Genomic DNA, 17296 nt, shown 5'->3' with positions numbered 1-17296 from the left:
CCTGCCTCTTTTGAGGTAATTTCTGCCTATACAAGTCATCCAATTCTTTGGTGAGCAAAGGGGGTTCATCCTCCCAAGTCTCATTTCCAAATAACTTGTCATTTAGCTTCATGATTGCTCCAAGGTATTTAGCAACTTGCTCTTCAGTGACATACTCATCCTCTTCAGAGGAAGAATACTCATCAGAGCTCATGAAAGGCAGAAGTAAGTCCAATGGAATCTCTATGGTCTCATTTTGAGCCTCAGATTCCCATGGTTCCTCATTAGGGAACTCATTGGAGGCTAGTGCACGCCCATTGAGGTCTTCCTCAGTAGCGTTCACTTCCTCTCCTTCCTCTCCAAATTCGGCCATGTTGATGGCCTTGCACTATCCTTTTGGATTTTCTTCTGTATTGCTTGGAAGAGTACTAGGAGGGAGTTCAGTAATTTTCTTGCTCAACTGTCCCACTTGTGCCTCCAAATTCCTAATGGAGGACCTTGTTTCAGTCATGAAACTTTGAGTGGTTTTGATTAGATCAGAGACCATAGTTGCTAAGTCAGAGGGGTTCTGCTTAGAATTCTCTGTCTGTTGCTGAGAAGATGATGGAAAAGGCTTGCCATTGCTAAACCTGTTTCTTCCACCATTATTGTTGTTGAAACCTTGTTGATGTCTCTGTTGATCCTTCCATGAGAAATTTGGATGATTTCTCCATGAAGAATTATAGGTGTTTCCATAGGGTTCTCCTAGGTAATTCACCTCTTCCATTGAAGGGTTCTCAGGATCATAAGCTTCTTCTTCAGATGAAGCATCCTTAGTACTGCTTGGTGCATTTTGCATTCCAGACAGACTTTGAGAAATCAAATTGACTTGTTGAGTCAATATCTTGTTCTGAGCCAGAATGGCATTCAGAGTATCAATCTCAAGAACTCCTTTCTTCTGATTAGTCCCATTGTTCACAGGATTCCTTTCAGAGGTGTACATGAATTGGTTATTTGCAACCATTTCAATTAGTTCTTGAGCTTCTGTAGGCGTCTTCTTCAGATGAAGAGATCCTCCAGCAAAGCTATCTAAAGACATCTTGGATAGTTCAGAGAGACCATCATAGAAAATACCTATGATGCTCCATTCAGAAAGCATGTCAGAAGGACATTTTCTGATCAATTGTTTGTATCTTTCCCAAGCTTCATAGAGGGATTCTCCATCCTTCTGTCTGAAGGTTTGGACTTCCACTCTAAGCTTACTCAATTTTTGAGGTGGAAAGAACTTTGCCAAGAAGGCATTGACTAGCTTTTCCCATGAGTCCAGGCTTTCTTTAGGTTGTGAGTCCAACCATGTCCTAGCTCTGTCTCTTACAGCAAAAGGGAATAGCATAAGTCTGTAGACCTCAGGGTCAACCCCATTAGTCTTGATAGTGTCACAGATTTGCAAGAATTCATCTAAGAACTGATGAGGATCTTCCAATGGAAGTCCATGGAACTTGCAATTCTGTTGCATTAGAGAAACTAATTGAGGCTTAAGCTCAAAGTTGTTTGCTCTAATGGCAGGGATAGAGATGCTTCTCCCATAGAAGTCGGGAGTAGGTGCAGTAAAGTCACCCAGCACCTTCCTTGCATTGTTTGCATTGTTGTTGTTTTCGGCTGCCATGGGTTCTTCTTGTTTAAAGATTTCTGTTAGGTCCTCTACAGAGAGTTGTGCCTTAGCTTCCCTTAGCTTTCGCTTCAAGGTCCTTTCAGGTTTAGGGTCAGCTTCAACAAGAATGCCTTTGTCTTTGTTCCTACTCATATGAAAGAGAGGAGAACAAGAAAATGTGGAATCCTCTATGTCACAGTATAGAGATTCCTTGAGGTGTCAGAGAAGAAGAAAATTAGAAGGAAGAGGTAGAAGAATTCGAAATTAATCAGATAGAGTTCGAATTGTGCATTGAGAAGGAGTAGTACTCCATAAATAGAAGGATGTGAGAAGAGGGGAAGAGGTTTTTTTTTTTTTGAAAATTAATTAAAAAGATTTGAAAAAAAAACATTTTGAAAAACTTTAATTGATTTTCGAAAATCAAGAGTGGGAAAGAAATCAAGTAATTTTTGAAAAAGATTTTGAAATTAGAAATAAAAAAGATATGATTGAAAACTGTTTTGAAAGAGATGTGATTAAAAAGATATGATTGAGAAGATGTGATTTGAAAACAATTTTAAAAGGATTTGATTATAAAAATTAATAACTTGCCTAACAAGAAAAGATATGATTCAAACATTAAACCTTTCTCAACAGAAAAGGCAACATATTTGAAATGTTCAATCAAATCATTAATTGTTAGCAAGTATCTTTGAAAAAGGAAAGAAATTGATTTTGAAAACATTTGATTGAAAAGATATGATTTGAAAAAGATTTGATTTTGAAAAGCTTTGAAAACTTGAAAAAAAATTGATTTGAAAACAAAATCCTCCCCCTTGTGCCATCCTGGCGTTAAACGCCCAGAATGGTGCACATTCTGGCGTTTAACGCCCAATGCACTACCTTTTTGGGCGTTAAACGCCCAACCAGGCACCCTGGCTGGCGTTTAAACGCCAGTCTGTCCTTCTTCACTGGGCGTTTTGAACGCCTAGCTTTTTCTGTGTAATTCCTCTGCTGCATGTTCTGAATCTTCAGTTCCCTATACTATTGACTCGAAAATAGAACCAAGATCAAATAAACAGTGCATGCAAGACACCAAACTTAAAATTAGACACTAGACTCAAACAAGAAACATAAAATATTTTTGGTTTTTTATGATTTTGAAAATTTTTTTGTGTTTTTTTCGAAAATTAAGTGAAGAGGAAAAATAAAAATATCAAAATTCTTAATGAGAATTCCAGGAATCATGCAATGTTAGTCTAAAGCTTTAGTCTAAAGAAATTAGACATGGATAGCCAAGCTTCAGCAGGACATTGCATTCAAGAGCTAAATTGATGAGAATCAATCAGCTTTGGTGATGATAAGATCATCACCTTGAAACACTAGAATTCATTCTTAAGAACTCTGAAGAAAAATACCTAATCTAAGCAACAAGATGAATCGTTAGTTGTCCGTACACGAAACAATCCCCGGCAACGGCGCCAAAAACTTGGTGCACGAAATTGTGATCATCAATGGCGCCATCAACATGGTACGCTCATTGCAATCTCAACTCTCTATCACAACTCCGCACAACTAACCAGCAAGTGCACTGGGTCGTCCAAGTAATAAACCTTACGCGAGTAAGAGTCGATCCCACGGAGATTGTTGGTATGAAGCAAGCTATGGTCACCTTGTAAATCTTAGTCAGGCAGACTCAAATGGGTATAGATGATGAATAAAACATAAAGATAAAGATAGAGGTACTTATGTAATTCATTGGTAGGAATTTTAGACAAGCGTATGAAGATGCTTGGTCCCTTCCGTCTCTCTGCTTTCCTACTATCTTCATCCAATCCTTCTTACTCCTTTCCATGGCAAGCTTATGCAAGGGTTTCACCGTTGTCAGTGGCTACCTCCCATCCTCTCAGTGGAAATGTTCAACACACCCTGTCACGGCACGGCTATCCATCTGTCGGTTCTCGATCAGGCCGGAATAGAATCCAGTGATTCTTTTGCGTCTGTCACTAACGCCCCGCCTTCAGGAGTTTGAAGCGCGTCACAGTCATTCAATCATTGAATCCTACTCAGAATACCACAGACAAGGTTAGACCTTCCGGATTCTCTTGAATGCCGCCATCAGTTCTTGCCTATACCACGAAGACTCTGATCTCACGGAATGGCTGGCTCATTTGTCAGGCGAGCACTCGGTTGTCAGGCGATCAACCATGCATCGTGTATCAGGAATCCAAGAGATATTCACCCAATCTAAGGTAGAACGGAGGTGGTTGTCAGTCACACGTTCATAGGTGAGAATGATGATGAGTGTCACGGATCATCACATTCATCAAGTTGAAGAACAAGTGATATCTTGGACAAAGAACAAGCGGAATTGAATAGAAGAACAATAGTAATTGCATTAATACTCGAGGTACAACAGAGCTCCACACCTTAATCTATGGTGTGTAGAAACTCCACCGTTGAAAATACATAAGAACAAGGTCTAGGCATGGCCGAATGGCCAGCCTCCCAATGATCTAAGAACTAGATGTCCAAAGATTCCAAATACAATAGTAAAAGGTCCTATTTATAGAAAACTAGTAGCCTAAGGTTTACAGAGATGAGTAAATGACATAAAAATCCACTTCCGGGCCCACTTGGTGTGTGCTTGGGCTGAGCATTGAAGCATTTTCGTGTAGAGACTCTTCTTGGAGTTAAACGCCAGCTTTTATGCCAGTTTGGGCGTTTAACTCCCATTTTGATGCCAGTTCCGGCGTTTAACGCTGGGAAATCTGAAGGTGACTTTGGACGCCGGTTTGGGCCATCAAATCTTGGGCAAAGTATGGACTATCATATATTGCTGGAAAGCCCAGGATGTCTACTTTCCAACGCCGTTGAGAGCGCGCCAATTGGGCTTCTGTAGCTCCAGAAAATCCACTTCGAGTGCAGGGAGGTCAGAATCCAACAGCATCTGCAGTCCTTTTCAGTCTCTGAATCAGATTTTTGCTCAGGTCCCTCAATTTCAGCCAGAAAATTCCTGAAATCACAGAAAAACACACAAACTCATAGTAAAGTCCAAAAAAGTGAATTTTAACTAAAAATTAATAAAAATATACTAAAAACTAAACCAAATATACTAAAAACATACTAAAAACAATGCCAAAAAGCGTACAAATTATCCGCTCATCAGCAGAATAGTAAACAAATAAATGGCAATAACTTATTACCTGGTATATGTGAAAGTGATAGAATTTTCGCTTGCTCAACTGGGAAAGGCTGAAATATTTTCGAAGAGCTATGTCAGAGCTGTGTACATTAAGTAATTTACAGGAAAAAGATTTATGATCACATGTAGACAATGACATGACAACTTATTTCAACCCTTCCTGTATACCAGTCCAAATATCATTTAGGCAGATCAGTTTTATTCCCTCTTAGTAAATGTTGAGAAAAACTACATCTCTCTACTTCCAATTTTTATTTTTACATATTCACTTCCTCAGTATTCTACATTTGTAAGATACTCTCCAAACACTTGAAAACTTAAAGAATTTTAGGGAATCATAAAAAGCTTTAAAAAAAAATAATACTCCCACCCCGAGGTAAAGCACAAACCTTCATTCTCTGTTGATCTTGTGCAGCAGCTTTTGCTCGCGCTCTAACTTCTTTTGGATCAATTTTAGACTGGGGATGGATCACAAAATCCAAAGGTGTTGCTTCTGGCCTTGATGCATGTTGCCTTGAAGAAGACTATCCAGACCTAGGCCTGCATTATACATTCAGAACAATTAGCATCTATAACACAAATCAATGACAACTTAGTTCACACTGCTCCACCAGTAATATCTTAATGCCCAAGACTTACTGTGAAAATTCCAAATCAAGATCACCATCTCTAGATTCTATCCCTATTGCTTTATTTGCTGGCCTGTAGAAATTCAGCATATTGCAATACATAAGACAAATATTGCTTAAGACAAGCAATTTAAATCAGAATGGTTGAGCACTTTTTAATAGTTGGCCTCCTGAAAAGAATCCTGTCATCCTCAGCATTTCTCATGTCCTCAAACCCTGTATTCTTATTAAATATGGGTCGGCTCTACAATTACAAAGCAAAAATGATGTGCTTTTTTAAGTATCTGTCCCCAAAAATGAAAACTACTCCTGGATGAAAATGGATTGCTTGTAAAAAGAAGAAAATGCATACCATTATAATGTCTTCAAGAATCAGTATAATTTTTAAGGAAAGATAAATGATACATGCTGAAGCAAGAGTTTCACAGATTACTTACCCATTTGTCAACTAGTTCCTTAACTAGTTTTCTATTTACATTGATTTCTTCGTCGGACTTCGATAAGAGAAGAGGAAAAAATGTGGAGAAGTAACTAATAACAGATGACAAGCATAGATATAGAAGCTAAACTTCAAATTTATACCAACTTTTTCATGATCCCCCAATTTTGAAAAACATTGAGCTGCAATATTAATTATTCCTATTCCTTAAAAATTTCAGCAGCTTGCCTAAGAATTTTGTGCGCATCCTCAGGATTCAAATCACGCAAATGGTTTGCAGTTGCTCTAAGACCAGCAGCCTTAGACTTTTTCTCCCAGTAGGAGTCCCCTGCTCTTTCAAAACACATTGTCGCCAAGAAGAGTTATTAATTAAAATGACTTATCACAAGTAGTTTCTTGGGGCAAGAACAAATCTAAACACAAAGTTTAATTCATTTAACAAGTTTCAATCCTCTTTCATAAAAACATACAACAACTTAGATCTTAAACCACACACAAAGCAAAGGAACAATTAACTCAAACCATCAATATCAATCAACAAAAATTAAACAAATCAAAATCCTAACTGTGAATGCTTAAAGTATGAAAAGATTAACCTACTGCTAGTTAATGTAGAAAAACTAGAATAACAGAAGATGCAAAGCAGTAGCAGTTCAGCATCACATAGCAGCAGCTGAGCACTACCACAGTTGTAGCAGAACAGAACCAAAGGTCAAGAAGTTTAGAAAAAAAACCTAAACCAAATATCAGATTAGAACAAAAAATATAAATTTAGAAAAATCAGAAAAAATGAAGAACCAAGAAAATTAAAACAAAAAATCAAATTCAAAAACAAATAATCAGATCGAGAAAAATTTTGAACAGATAATTTACCACGGTGCTGCGAATGCTGAACGTGGTTGACGGAGGTGCGACGAGTGAAGGAGATAGAGACGGCAGCACGACGACTTCAGAGAGGGAGACGGCAACGCGACGACTTCAGAGAGTGAGTGTGGTGCACGAAATTATGATCATCAATGGCGCCATCAACATCGTACGCTCAATTGCAATCTCAACTCTTTATCACAATTTTGCACAACTAACCAGCAAGTGCACTGGGTCGTCCAAGTAATAAACCTTACGCGAATAAGGGTCGATCCCACGGAGATTGTTGGTATGAAGCAAGCTATGGTCATCTTGTAAATCTCAGTCAGGCGGATTCAAATGGTTATGGAGGATTAATGATTAAAAGATAAATAAAACATAAAATAAAGATAGAGATACTTATGTAATTCATTGGTGAGAATTTTAGATAAGCGTATGGAGATGCTTTGTCCCTTCCGTCTATCTGCTTCCTACTATCTTCATCCAATCCTTCTTACTCCTTTCCATGGCAAGCTGTATGTTGGGCATCACCGTTGTCAGTGGCTACAGTCCCGTCCTCTCAGTGAAAATGTTCAATGCGCTCTGTCACAGCACGGCTAATCATCTGTCGGTTCTCAATCAGGTTGGAATAGAATCCAGTGATTCTTTTGCGTCTGTCACTAACGCCCAGCCTTCAGGAGTTTGAAGCTCGTCACAGTCATTCAATCATTGAATCCTACTCAGAATACCACAGACAAGGTTTAGACCTTCCGGATTCTCTTGAATGCCGCCATCAATTCTAGCTTATACCACGAAGATTCCGATTAAGGGATCCAAGAGATATCCACTCAATCTAAGGTAGAACGGAGGTAGTTGTCAGGCACACGTTCATAGGTGAGAATGATGATGAGTGTCACGGATCATCACATTCATCAAGTTGAGGAACAAGTGATATCTTAGAACAAGAATAAGCCAAATTGAATAGAAGAACAATAGTAATTGCATTGATACTCGAGGTACAGCAGAGCTCCACACCTTAATCTATGGTGTGTAGAAACTCCACCGTTGAAAATACATAAGAACAAGGTCTAGGCATGGCCGTGAGGCCAGCCCCCCAAAACGTGATCTAAGATAGCATAAGACTGATCAAAGATGATCCTAAGATCTAAAATGATCAAAAAATGAAAATACAATAGCAAAAGGTCCTATTTGTAGAGAACTAGTAGCCTAGGGTTTACAGAAATGAGTAAATGACATAAAAATCTACTTATGGGCCCACTTGGTGTGTGCTTGTGCTGAGCATTGAAGCTTTCATGTGTAGAGACTTTTCTTGGAGTTAAACGCCAGCTTTTGTGCTAGTTTGGGCGTTTAACTCCCATTCTTGTGCCAGTTCCGGCGTTAAACGCTAGAATTCTTGAGCTGACTTGGAACGCCTGTTTGGGCCATCAAATCTCGGGAAAAGTATGGACTATTATACATTTCTGGAAAGCCCAGGATGTCTACTTTCTAAATCAGTTGAGAGCGCACCATTTGGGCTTCTGTAGCTCCAGAAAATCCACTTAGAGTGCAGGGAGGTCAGAATCCAACAGCATCTGCAGTCCTTTTCAGCCTCTGAATCAGATTTTTGCTCAGGTCCCTCAATTTCAGCCAGAAAATACCTGAAATCACAAAAAAACACACAAACTCATAGTAAAGTCCAGAAAAGTGAATTTTAACTAAAAACTATTAAAAATATAATAAAAACTAACTAAAACATACTAAAAACATACTAAAAATAATGCCAAAAAGCGTATAAATTATCCGCTCATCACAACACCAAACTTAAATTGTTGCTTGTCCCCAAGCAACTGAAAATCAAATAAGATAAAAAGAAGAGAATATGCAATGAATTTCAAAAACATCTATGAAGATCAGTATTAATTAGATGAGCGGGGCTTTTAGCTTTTTACCTCTGAACAGTTTTGGCGTCTCACTCTATCCTTTGAAATTCAGAATGATTGGCTTCTATGGGAACTCAGAATCCAGATAGTGTTATTGATTCTCCTAGTTAAGTATGATGATTCTTGAACACAGCTACTTTATGAGTCTTGGCCGTGGCCCAAAGCACTCTGTCTTCCAGTATTACCACCGGATACATACATGCCACAGACACATAACTGGGTGAACCTTTTCAGATTGTGACTCAGCTTTGCTAGAGTCCCCAATTAGAGGTGTCCAGGGTTCTTAAGCGCACTCTTTTTGCCTTGGATCACAACTTCATTATTTTTTTCTCTTTTTTTTTGTGTTCACTGCTTTTTCTTGCTTCAAGAATCATTTTTATGATTTTTCAGATCCTCAGTAACATGTCTCCTTTTTCATCATTCTTTCAAGAGCCAACATTCATGAACAACAAATTCAAAAGACATATGCACTATTCAAGCTTACATTCAAAAGTCAAAGTATTGCCACCACATCAAAATAATTAATCTGTTATAAAATTCAAAATTCATGCAATTCTTCTCTTTTTCAATTAAGAACATTTTTCATTTAAGAAAGGTGATGGATTCATAGGACATTCATAGCTTTAAGGCATAGACACTAAGACACTAATGATCATGTAATAAGACACAAATATAGATAAACATAAGCATAAAATTCGAAAAACAGGAAAATAAAGAACAAAGAAATTAAAGAACGGGTCCACCTTAGTGATGGCGGCTTGTTCTTCCTCTTGAAGATCTTATGGAGTACTTGAGTTCCTCAATGTCTCTTCGTTGCCTTTGTTGCTCCTCTCTCATGATTCTTTGATCTTCTCTAATTTCATGGAGGAGGATGGAATGTTCTTGGTGCTCCACCCTTAGTTGTCCCATGTTGGAACTCAATTCTCCTAGGGAGGTGTTGATTTGCTCCCAGTAGTTTTGTGGAGGAAAGTGCATCCCTTGAGGCATCTCAGGGATTTCATGATGAGTGAGATCTCTTGTTTGCTCCATCCTTTTCTTAGTGATGGGCTTGTCCTCATCAATGAGGATGTCTCCCTCTATGTCAATTCCAGCTGAATAACAGAGGTGACAAATGAGATGAGGAAAGGCTAACCTTGCCAAGGTAGAGGACTTGTCCGCCACCTTATAAAGTTTTTGGGCTATAACCTCATGAACTTCTACTTCCTCTCCAATCATGATGCTATGAATCATGATGGCCCGGTTTATAGTAACTTCGGACCGGTTGCTAGTGGGAATGATTGAGCGTTGGATAAACTCCAACCGTCCCCTAGCCACGGGCTTGAGGTCATGCCTTCTCAGTTGAACCGGCTTCCCTCTTGAATCTCTCTTCCATTGAGCGCCCTCTTCACAAATGTCTATGAGGAATTGGTCCAACCTTTGATCAAAGTTGACCCTTCTAGTGTAGGGGTGTTCATCTCCTTGCATCATGGGCAAGTTGAATGCCAACCTTACATTTTCCGGACTAAAATCTAAGCATTTCCCCCGAACCATTGTGAGCCAATTCTTTGGGTCCGGGTTCACACTTTGATCATGGTTCTTGGTGATCCATGCATTGGCATAGAACTCTTGAACCATTAAGATTCTGACTTGTTGAATGGGGTTGGTAAGAACTTCCCAACCTCTTCTTCGGATCTCATGTCGGATCCCCGGATATTCACTCTTTTTGAGTTTGAAAGAGACCTCGGGGATCACCTTCTTCATGGCCACAACTTCATAGAAGTGGTCTTGATGCACCCTTGAGATTAATCTCTCCATCTCCCATGACTCGGAGGAGGAAGCTTTTGCCTTCCCTTTCCTCTTTCTAGAGGTTTCTCCGGCCTTAGGTGCCATAAATGGTTATAGAAAAAAAAGCAATGCTTTTACCACACCAAACTTAGAAGGTTTGCTCGTCCTCGAGCAAAAGAAGAAAGAAGAGAGTAGAAGAAGAAGAAATGGAGGAGATGGAGGAGGCTTTGTGGTTCGGCCAAGGGGGAGAAGTAGTGTTTAGGTTGTGTGAAAATAAGGTGGTGAAGATGGGTTTATATAGGGGTGGAGAGAGGGGTAGGGTTCAGTCATGTATGGGTGGGTTTAGGAGGAAAAGTGTTTTGAATTTGAATGGTGAGGTAGGTGGGGTTTTATAAAGGATGGATGTGAGTGGTGAAGAGAATGGTAAGATTTGATAGGTGAGGTGTTTTTGGGGAAGAGGTGTTGAGGTGATTGGTGAATGGGTGAAGAAGAGAGAGAGTGGTGGGGTAGGTGGGGATCCTGTGGGGTCCACAGATCCTGAGGTGTCAAGGATAATTCATCCCTGCACCAAGTGGCGAGCAAAATTGCTCTTTCTGCCAATCCTGGCGTTAAACACCGGGCTGGTGCCCATTTCTGGCGTTTAACGCCAGCTTGATGCCCATTCCTGGCGTTAAACGCCAGTCTGGTGCCCCTTTTTGGCGTTAAACGCCTAGAATGGTGCCAGACTGGGCGTTAAACGCCCATTTGTTGCCCTTACTGGCGTTTAAACGCCAGCAAGGTTTTCCTTCAGGGTGTGCTGTTTTTCTTTCTGTTTTTTATTCTGTTTTTGCTTTTTCAATTGATTTTGTGACTTCCTATGATCATCAACCTACAGAAAACATAAAATAACAAAGGAAAATAGATAAATATAACATTGGGTTGCCTCCCAACAAGCGCTTCTTTAATGTCAGTAGCTTGACAGTGGGCTCTCATGGAGCCTCACAAATACTCAAAGCAATGTTGGAACCTCCCAACACCAAACTTAGAGTTTGAATGTGGGGGTTCAACACCAAACTTAGAAGTTGGTTGTGGCCTCCTAACACCAAACTTAGAGTTTGACTGTGGGGTCTCTGTTTGGCTCTGTTTTGAGAGAAGCTCTTCATGCTTCCTCTCCATGGTAACAGAGGGATATCCTTGAGCCTTAAACACAAAGGATTCTTCATTCACTTGAATGATCAATTCTCCTCTATCAACATCAATCACAGCCTTTGTTGTGGCTAGGAAGGGTCTGCCAAGGATGATGGATTCATCCATGCACTTCCCAATCTCTAGGACTATGAAATCAGTAGGGATGTAATGGTCTTCAACCTTTACCAGAACATCCTCTACAAGTCCATAAGCTTGTTTTCTTGAATTGTCTGCCATCTTTAGTGAGATTCTTGCAGCTTATACCTCAAAAATCCCTAGCTTCTCCATTACAGAGAGAGGCATGAGGCTTATACTTGACCCTAAGTCACACAGAGCCTTCTTAAAGGTCATGGTGCCTATGGTACAAGGTATTGAGAACTTTCCAGGGTCCTGTCACTTTTGAAGTAATCTCTGCCTAGTCAAGTCATCCAGTTCTTTGGTGAGCAAAGGGGGTTCATCCTCCCAAGTCTCATGACCAAATAACTTGTCATTTAGCTTCATGATTGCTCCAAGGTATTTAGCAAATTGCTCTTCAATGACATCTTCATCCTCTTCAGAGGAAGAATACTCATCAGAGCTCATGAATGGCAGAAGTATATCCAATGGAATCTCTATGGTCTCATTATGAGCATCAGATTCCCATGGTTCCTCATTAGGGAACTCATTAGAGGCTAGTGGACGTCCATTGAGGTCTTCCTCAGTGGCGATCACTGCCTCTTCCTCCTCTCCAAGTTTGGCCATGTGGGTCATGTTAATGGCCTTGCATTCTCCTTTTGGATTCTCTTCTGTATTACTTGGAAGAGTACTAGGAGGAAGTTCAGTAATTTTCTTGCTCAGCTGTCCCACTTGTGCCTTCAAGTTTTTAATGGAGGACCTTGTTTCAGTCATGAAACTTTGAGTGGTTTTGATTAGATCAGAGACCATGGTTGCTAAGTCAGAGTGGCTCTGCTTAGAATTCTCTGTTTGTTGCTGAGAAGATGATGGAAAAGGCTTGCCATTGTTAAACCTGTTTCTTCCACCATTATTGTTGTTGAAACCTTGTTGAGGTCTCTGATGATCCTTCCATGAGAGATTTGGATGATTTATCCATGAAGGATTATAGGTGTTTCCATAGGGTTCTCCCATGTAGTTCACCTCTTCCATTGAAGGGTTCTCAGGATCATAAGCTTCTTCTTCAGATGAAGCTTCCTTAGTACTGCCTGGTGCAGCTTGTATTCTAGACAGACTTTGAGAAATCATATTGAGTTGCTGAGTCAATATTTTGTTCTGAGCCAATATGGCATTCAGAGTATCTATCTCAAGAACTCCTTTCTTCTGATTCGTCCCCTTGTTCACAGGATTCCTTTCAGAAGTGTACATGAATTGGTTATTTGCAACCATTTCAATGAGTTCTTGAGCTTCTGCAGGCGTCTTCTTCAGATAAAGAGATCCTCCAGTAGAGCTGTCCAATGACACCTTGGACAGTTCAGACAGACCATCATAGAAGATGCCTATGATGCTCCATTCAGAAAGCATGTCAGAAGGACACTTTCTGATCAATTGTTTGTATCTTTCCCAAGATTCATAGAGGGATTCACCTTCCTTCTGTCTGAAGGTTTGGACTTCCACTCTAAGCTTACTCAATTTTTGAGGTGGAAAGAACTTTGCCAAGAAGGCATTGACTAGCTTTTTCCCAAGAGTTCAGGCTTTCTTTAGGTTGTGAGTCCAACCATATCCTAACTCTGTCTCTTACAGCAAAAGGGAATAGCATAAGTCTGTAGACTTCAGGGTCAACCCCATTAGTCTTGACAGTGTCACAGATTTGCAAGAATTCAGCTAAAAACTGATGAGGATCTTCCAATGGAAGTCATATGGAACTTGCAATTCTGTTACATTAGAGAAACTAATTGAGGTTTAAGCTCAAAGTTGTTTGCTCTAATGGCAGGGATAGAGATGCTTCTCCCATAGAAGTCGGGAGTAGGTGCAGTAAAGTCACCCAGCACCTTCCTTGCATTGTTGGCATTGTTGTTGTTTTCGGCTGCCATGTCTTCCTCTTGTTTGAAGATTTCTGTTAGGTCTTCTACAGTGAGTTGTGCCTTAGCTTCTCTTAGCTTTCGCTTCAAGGTCCTTTCAGGTTCAGGGTCAGCCTCAACAAGAATGCTTTTGTCTTTGCTCCTGCTCATATGAAAGAGAAGAGAACAAGAAAATATGGAATCCTCTATGTCACAGTATAGAGATTCCTTGAGGTGTCAGAGGAAAAGAAAAATAGAAGGAAGAGGTACAAGAATTCGAACTTATCAAGAAAGATAGAGTTCGAATTGTGCATTGAGGAGGAGTGTTAGTCCATAAATAGAAGGATGTGAGAAGAGGGGAAGAAATTTTTGAAAATAAATTAAAAACATTTTAAAAACATTTTGAAAATTTGAAGAATGATTTTCGAAAAATATGATTGGGAAAGAAATAAAGTGATTTTTGAAAAAGATTTTGAAATTATAAATCAAAAAGATATGATTGAAATCTATTTTGAAAAAGATGTAATAAGAAGATATGATTGAAAAGTTATGGTTTTAAAAAGATGTGATTGAATAGATATGATTGAGAAATAATTTAAAAAGATTTGATTTTTTAAAATTAATGACTTGGCTAACAAGAAAAGATATGATTCAAACATTAAACCTTTCTCAACAGAAAAGGCAACATACTTGAAATGTTGAATCAAATCATTAATTGTTTGCAAGTATCTTTGAAAATGGAAAGAAATTGATTTTGAAAATATATGATTGAAAAGATATGATTTGAAAAAGATTTGATTTTGAAAAATTATGAAAACTTGAAAAACATTTGAATTAAAAACAAAATCTTCCCTCTTGTGCCATCCTGGCGTTAAACGCCCAGAATGGTATACATTCTGGCGTTTAACGACCAAAACTCACCCCTTTTGGGCGTTAAACGGCCAGCCAGGGTGCCTGGTTGGCGTTTAAACGCCAGTTTTCCTTCCTCACTGGGCGTTTTGAACGCCCAGCTTTTTCTGTGTAATTCCTCTGCTGTATGTTCTGAATCTTCAATTCTTTGTATTATTGACTTGAAAAGACACAAATTAAAAAAAATTTTGGATTTTTAATAATGAGGAATAATCAAAATGAAACTAATATCAAATAAACAATGCATGCAAGACACCAAACTTAGAAGTTTGTATACTACTGACACTAACAAATTGAGAATGCATATGAGAAACAACAAAACACTCAAGACAAGAGAATTTAAAGATCAGAGTAAGGAAATCATCAAGAACAACTTGAGGATCAATGAAGAACATGATTGAATTTGAAAAAAAATGCAAGAAGAATAGAAACATGCAATTGACACCAAACTTAAAATGAGACACTAGACTCAATGAGAAACATAAAATATTTTTTATTTTTATGATTTTGTAATTTTTTTTGGATTTTTTTTTTGAAAATTGATTGAAAAAAAGAAAATAAGGGTATCAAAATTCTTAATGAGAATTCCAGGAATCATGCAATGTTAGTCTAAAGCTTCAGTCTAAAGAAATTAGACATGGCTAGCCAAGCTTCAGCAGGACATTGCATTCAAGAGCTAAATTGATGAGAATCAATCAGCTTTGGTGATGATAAGAACATCACCTTGAAACACTAAAATTCATTCTTAAGAACTCTGAAGAAAAATACCTAAGCTAAGCAACAAGATGAACTGTCAGTTGTCCAAACTCGAACAATCCCTGGCAACGGCGCCAAAAACTTGGTGTTGTTGCCGGATCAAAACTTGTCACTGTTATTGCAGGGAACAAATGCGAAACTATAGTTAGGACATTTAATTCCCCGACAACGGTGCCAAAAACTTGGTGCACGAAATTGTGATCATCAATGGCGCCATCAACATGGTACGCTCAATTGCAATCTCAACTCTTTATCACAACTTCGCACAACTAACCAGCAAGTGCACTGGGTCGTCCAAGTAATAAACCTTACGCGAGTAAGGGTCGATCCCACGGAGATTGTCGGTATAAAGCAAGCTATGGTCATCTTGTAAATCTCAGTCAGGCGGATTCAAATGGTTATGGAGGATTAATGATTAAAAGAAAATAAAACATAAAATAAAGATAGAGATACTTATGTAATTCATTGGTGAGAATTTCAGATAAGCGTATGGAGATGCTTTGTCCCTTCCGTCTCTTTGCTTTCCTACTATCTTCATCCAATCCTTCTTACTCCTTTCCATGGCTAGCTGTATGTTGGGCATCACCGTTGTCAGTGGCTACAGTCCCGTCCTCTCAGTGAAAATGTTCAACGCGCTCTGTCACAGCACGGCTAATCATCTGTCGGTTCTCAATCAGGTTGGAATAGAATCCAGTGATTCTTTTGCGTCTGTCACTAACGCCCAGCCTTCAGGAGTTTGAAGCTCGTCACAGTCATTCAATCATTGAATCCTACTCAGAATACCACAGACAAGGTTTAGACCTTCCGGATCCTCTTGAATGCCGCCATCAATTCTAGCTTATACCACGAAGATTCCGATTAAGGGATCCAAGAGATATCCACTCAATCTAAGGTAGAACGGAGGTGGTTGTCAGGCACACGTTCATAGGTGAGAATGATGATGAGTGTCACGGATCATCACATTCATCAAGTTGAGGAACAAGTGATATCTTAGAACAAGAATAAGCCGAATTGAATAGAAGAACAATAGTAATTGCATTGATACTCGAGGTACAGCAGAGATCCACACCTTAATCTATGGTGTGTAGAAACTCCACCGTTGAAAATACATAAGAACAAGGTCTAGGCATGGCCGTGAGGCTAGCCCCCCAAAACATCATCTAAGATAGCATAAGACTGATCAAATATGATCCTAAGATCTAAAATGATCAAAAGATGAAAATACAATAGCAAAAGGTCCTATTTGTAGAGAACTAGTAGCCTAGGGTTTACAGAAATGAGTAAATGACATAAAAATTCACTTCCGGGCCCACTTGGTGTGTGCTTGGAATGAGCATTGAAGCTTTCATGTGTAGAGACTTTTCTTGGAGTTAAACGCCAGCTTTTGTGCCAGTTTGGGCGTTTAACTCCCATTCTTGTGCCAGTTCCAGCGTTAAACGCCAGAATTCTTGATCTGACTTGGAACGCCTATTTGGGCCATCAAATCTTGGGCAAAGTATGAACTATTATACATTGCTGGAAAGCCCAGAATGTCTAATTTCTAACGCAGTTGAGAACTTGCCAATTGGGCATCTGTAGCTCTAGAAAATCCACTTCGAGTGCAGGGAGGTCAGAATCCAACAGCATCTGAAGTCCTTTTCAGCCTCTGAATCAGATTTTTGCTCAGGTCCCTCAATTTCAGCCATAAAATACCTGAAATCACAGAAAAATGCACAAACTCATAGTAAAGTCCAGAAAAGTGAATTTTAACTAAAAATTAAAAAAAATATAATAAAACTAACTAAAACATACTAAAAACATACTAAAAACAATGCCAAAAAGCGTATAAATTATCCGCTCATCAGAGTGCTGAACCATGGAGGGAGGAGTGACGATTGAGGGTTTGCGAGAGAGAGTGAGCGTCGACGGAGAGTTTGTGATAGAGAGTGAGCTCTGAAGAAGGCCTTACCAAAGTGAGTCACCGCCGAAGGAGGGATAGGTGTTTACAGGAGAGACGGAAGGAGCGCCGATGCAGGGAACACCGACAGAGGTGACACCTATGGAAGGGTTGCTAGAGAGGGTTGGA

At 39.4% G+C, this 17296-nt stretch overlaps 1 non-coding gene across 1 annotated transcript; it reads left to right on the top strand.

The window, feature by feature from the left end:
• Positions 1-1111: 1111 nt before the first annotated feature.
• On the top strand, positions 1112-1219 carry LOC130972648 (small nucleolar RNA R71). Its single transcript, XR_009083812.1, has one exon. It is a non-coding gene; the product is annotated as a small nucleolar RNA R71 (small nucleolar RNA).
• The last annotated feature ends 16077 nt before the right edge of the window (positions 1220-17296 follow it).

This window comes from Arachis stenosperma, chromosome 3 (assembly GCF_014773155.1).
Source record: "Arachis stenosperma cultivar V10309 chromosome 3, arast.V10309.gnm1.PFL2, whole genome shotgun sequence".
Lineage (NCBI taxonomy): Eukaryota > Viridiplantae > Streptophyta > Magnoliopsida > Fabales > Fabaceae > Arachis > Arachis stenosperma.
The sequence above is the reverse complement of the archived record's forward strand: the minus strand, read 5'-3'. Positions and strand labels throughout refer to the sequence as shown.